This window comes from Andrographis paniculata, unplaced genomic scaffold (genome assembly GCF_009805555.1).
Source record: "Andrographis paniculata isolate CXL003 unplaced genomic scaffold, ASM980555v1 Contig270END, whole genome shotgun sequence".
NCBI lineage: Eukaryota > Viridiplantae > Streptophyta > Magnoliopsida > Lamiales > Acanthaceae > Andrographis > Andrographis paniculata.
Genome location: NW_026137558.1, coordinates 22501 through 27500, shown reverse-complemented (window position 1 = coordinate 27500; position 5000 = coordinate 22501). Strand labels below are relative to the sequence as shown.

General features: G+C 46.3%; 1 pseudogene; it reads right to left on the bottom strand.

The window, feature by feature from the left end:
- Window positions 1-3110: 3110 nt before the first annotated feature.
- Window positions 3111-5000, bottom strand: part of LOC127246199 (uncharacterized) — a 2747-nt pseudogene continuing 857 nt past the window's right edge.

The following is a 5000-nucleotide window of genomic DNA, read 5'->3' as shown; positions in this document are numbered from 1 at the left end:
ACATTCGTTTTCGAATCCGTTCTCAAAAGCAAGATCTATGATCAACTTGCTCTTTCTCATAGATCACTAGCACGAGGAAAGTGATTGCACTGCCTACTGGTGCTGAGGGGTTAGAGAATCGAACTCTGGCTCTAAGAGTGAGGCTGCCAAAGCCACATATGCAAGCAAACTACGGGGACAAACCGCAGCCGAACAAACTCAATTCTGGTCATAAGAGACGGTAGTTGAGACAGGCTACGCCTCTGATGATGACCCTTTCATTGATGATAGCGAAGAGAAATGAATAGGTTCTCATGGGGAAATTTGAGTGATAAAAGGATTTCGAGTACAGTCAATCCCTGCGCATTTCCTCTACCTTATGTGGAAGCAGATTAGGGAGACATGGCTGTCAGACAAGGATACCTTTGGCTAGGGACACCTGAAACCAAGATCTATAATGGTTCAAGGGATGGTAGGGAGCTCTTGTGAATGGAGGGTTGAATAGTCAGTTGACAAGGCTACTTTCGAGTGAGTAGGTTTATTAGTGACTCTCAGTCAATCATTACTAAGGCGCAGGGATTGCTCTTGGATTTTTTGCACTTTATAGCTAAGCCAGATTGATTCTTATTTCATTGATAGAACCCTGCTAGTTCAATCCTCACTTTCCATTCCTAGGGTTATTGAATACTTTACTTGCTTGCTATTGCTAGTTCAATCGTCAGCTCTTGCTTAGTCATTGGACTATATCTCCATTTGAGGGAAACTTTCTAAACACTACTGCATTTCGGAATTCATCCTTTCCTTCGCCCGATTCTCTCCCTCGTCCTAACGGTTCCTCATCTCTCATGTGGATTTGATTTGGCGACTGCTCTATCTAATCTATAGTTAGGGAATGAGCTGACGACCATGCGTCACCCGTGGGTCTGCTTTTAGAATGGCCTACTTAGCGCCTTTAGTTTTCCATTAAGGCGGTGGTTTACCTTTAGGTTTGTTGCCTTTCCCTTTGCAACTTCCTGGGCGTTCATACTTACTTCTGTAGTCTTTCTCGCTTCCGAGGAAATCAGAAAGTCATGAAATGTTCACTTATTCCCCTGTTTCCGTCTCTTTATTACCAGCAAAACTCACGGGGACGGTTGGCTCCGTACCGGCTGAGGGCATTAGCACTCGACTGATAGGGATTCCAAGCTAATCTATCCGAGGCCATCAATGTATCTCTTGTCTCGGATTCAGTCTGATTTTCCGGATCCTAGGCTTTCCACCCGGTTGAGAGATGCGATGAGCCAAGCGCGTGCAGTTGGGGGACATGGGATTTGACCCGGAACAACGGAGGGGTGAGCTTGCAGAAATTGAGGCGCCAGGATCAGACGATCGATCTAGTGGCATTGTTTTCGTCTTCGTCTTCCAAAAATTCTGTAATTGAAAAAAATGATGGTATGTTCCTATTCAGGTATAATATAAGCATAAGGAATTTGATCCGTTTGGTTAATACAACACCGACCATATTGGTCTACACTAATACATTGATCCCCACCCGCCATAATGATGGGTGCGCTATGTCTACAAGCACGTTCTGCGGTAAACGCATGAAAGTTGCATTCATGCAAAATCTGAACTAGTTCATTATAAGGTTCATTGCGTAGATTAGAAATAGGTATAATTATTTCACTACAAAAGCGTACATATTGAAAATGAGGCATCCTTTCTTCAATCTTTTTATCAATATCGTCAATCATTATATTGAACAGAACATCGGAAATATATTTCACAGGAGGAATACCAGTAGATAGACTCATCAATTTAATCTCCTTACCAGATTCATCTTCTTTATAAAGACTTGCATGAATATAACCTGATAACAATTTCACAGCATAATCATGATTATGAAGAAGTGGGGCAACCTTATGAAGAAGTCGAGATCTGGTCGTAGAAGAGCCCTGTGCTTTTACTTGACTTGATTTTGATTTTAGCTCTTTTGAAGCTTTTGAATCAGCTGTGAAGTCTCTTTGCAGTCCGTAAAGTGGAATTTGACCTATGTCCCCCTCAAATGTAAGCTCGTTCCTCACTCGTGCCATACGTGGGGTTATTCAATGAGCGAAGAACAATAAGGGCCAGCCGGACTCTACCTGCCGGGCCTGTGTATTCGGGAACCTCCGGGGAAATACAGTTATAAGTGCGAATAAGTGCGAACAGGCTCATCACTCTAATGTCTCGCCCAGGTCGAAAGGGTTCTAAGCCTTTTCCCTTCCTTAGCTACTGACGACAGAATGGTTGGCACATTATTAAGAATTCCAGGTGATATGAACGATACGCTAGTTCGGGTCTTGAAAATCCTTTATTCAATGTCCAGAGAGTGACTCTTTCCTGCTTCCGATGGCAACTGGCTTGGAAGTGGACTTGATTGATTGTCTTCCCCATATGAGACGAGGGGAATCTTCGGTAGGAGTATCTAAGAGATGTTCTAAGAGACTATTAAGAGCCACAATCACAGGGATATATTACCTGAGGATGGTTACTACAGATCCCTTCTATATATATATATTTATAGCTACCTTTAAAAGAAATCCTATATCGGGAGAAATTAGGGCTGCTGGTTTTAAGCACAATGGAGCAGGGGACAACATAGACCATAGACCGAAAAAGAGTAGAAGAAGAAGAGAAGTAAGAACAACGAAGCGAGTGTCTCTCATGTAAGAATATTGTAAGGCTTCCCCAAGGCAAAAAGAATTCTAGAAGTTTCTCTGATACTTAAAACACCTGATAGACCTGGAGCTGGCAATCGCAGCAAGGGAGTGCGTTGCCTTCTTCAGATGGAAATGATCTCTGGGAAGATTGGTGTGGCTCGTCAAGTAAAAATCTCCTTTCCCAACTGCTTTATCGAGCCTGCTCTCCAGGATCCTAATTCCATCCTCAGGCTATGACTCACTTCGTCCCTCACTAAGATCTGTCGTATATAATAGGAATAGATTCAGTCTGGACAGCTGTTTAAAGAAAGGGATCCGTCTTCCTTCCATTCTTCGGAGCACCTAGCAAGGCCAGTGAAATGAGTCAATTTGGATTGTTTGTTTTTTTTTTTTATTTTAATAGGAAGAGTGATTTCGTAAATGCGAGGTACCGGGGGGCTTCCAGGCCGACGGAAATACAAGTCATGAACGATAGCGAAGCCAAGCCGGATAGGCTTTTTTATGTCGAAAGCCCCAAAACTTTCTATCTTATAACAGACAACTAACGCAAGCCTACTCAACTAATTTCATAAGTCAAGGCCTGTTCGCATCGCAAACTAATAGAAAAAACAACTACTAGACGTCACTATACGTTGAGTGCTCCTTGTTGTTCGGATCTTGACCGGATCCGAGCTTCCCAAGCTCTATGCTGTTGGGGAATTCTGCAAGGGTCTTACCGCCTTCTTGATTGACTCTATTTGAGTCTTTGGAGTACTTTGGGATTATATTCCGCGCCGAGGATTTGTGCTTGTGGGCCGGGGTGAATATTGCAGACCAGCGGATCAGGTGGTCGACAATTGTTCGGACTTGGTAAAGGTTGTCGCGGCACCTGTAGTAGGACAGAGGACTTATCGCGATGCCCGCGGACCAATTTACGATGTCTCCGTCGCTGACGTTCGTCAAGCAGGCGACGTGGATTGGCCAGGGTCTTCTTCGGCTAATGAGACCTCGATCCCGAAGCCTTCGGAGTATCTTTTTGATAGGCGCCTCCATTTGTATGGGGAATTCGCTGCTGATAGATCTCGCCCAGTGCCCCCCTCCTTCCCCCGCCGCCTTCCGACCCGCGGGAGTATACAATGAGAACTTCCGGGCATGAGTGCTCGATCGTGAGACTGCCTGTTGAACGTCCGATGGCACCTTGCTCCGACCTGAGCTATGCAACATATAGATCCCCCTTGATCCTTGCCGGATGTGCTTGACGGTCCCCCATAATACGCTCACTTGGGGACTTCTTACTCCAGCTGTTCCAAGAGTCTCCGCTAGTTGAACCGCGTCCAGTAGACTCCCTGTTCCGCTCATCCCCTTGTCAGCTCTTTGATCGGGATACTATTACCGAGGTTCCTAAACTTTCCATGGATGGCCGAGCGTAGGTGGCAAGCAGTTATATGGATACGGTGCTTTACCCGTAGACGCTTCTCCAGCTCTCGCAAGAATTGTATGGGAGTCGTCCTCGGAGGGACTTCCCGAATGACCGTACCGAGGAATTCTACCGTACTCCGTGCAGCTAGTGTTGTTGATCCTGCAGAGTCTACCCAAAGGTTCAGGCCGGATTGTAGAAAGTGGTTGATACATTTTTGTATTTCTATGATAAGCTCTACGGCACCCACGATTCCCAGTAGTAAGTAGTCGGCATATCGCGCGTAACAAATCCTTATGTTGGAATGGGTTTTTAAGGGGGCCAGCTTACGGGCCAGGCCTCTCTCTGACCTGATAACTAGTATCGCCTCCCCGCCCAGCTCTATCAGCAGGCCCTTTCTTTTGCAAGACTTAAAAAACTCTCTCATGGCCCAATTATTATTACAGCGTTCTCTACCATAGAATTCGGCCTTCGGGGTCAACCCGGCGGCTTCTATGAGGAAGGCGGCGCAAAGGAGGCTCGAGGGTTTGTTAAGGAAGGCGGCAAGGGCCGACGAAGGGGGGAAAACGAAAGGCCTTTTCTGGTCCCCCCTGAGCCGGGGGGTGCTTGTGGGGGGGGTGTGCCACGACGAAACAAGGGAATTCAAGGCCGCTTTGCGTTGGATGCTCTTTACCCTCCCCACAATGATGGCTCTGTTGTCTTGGGGAGCGTTGAAGCTTGCTTCTTCTCCAGAGTTATCTTGGTCATCAATACGACCTGTCCTTAATAGAACCGATCGAATTCTCTGAACAATCGGAATTTCGTACTTCTGCCGCCGGATCCTCCCTATGTCCTGATCGAGCTTGTGTAGGTAGATGTTGCCTGGTAGGACCGATAGTAATACACTGTGTGGGACGGAGTAAGGGCCCTTCTCACCTCCTACGAGTCGTCCGGCGGAAAAGACT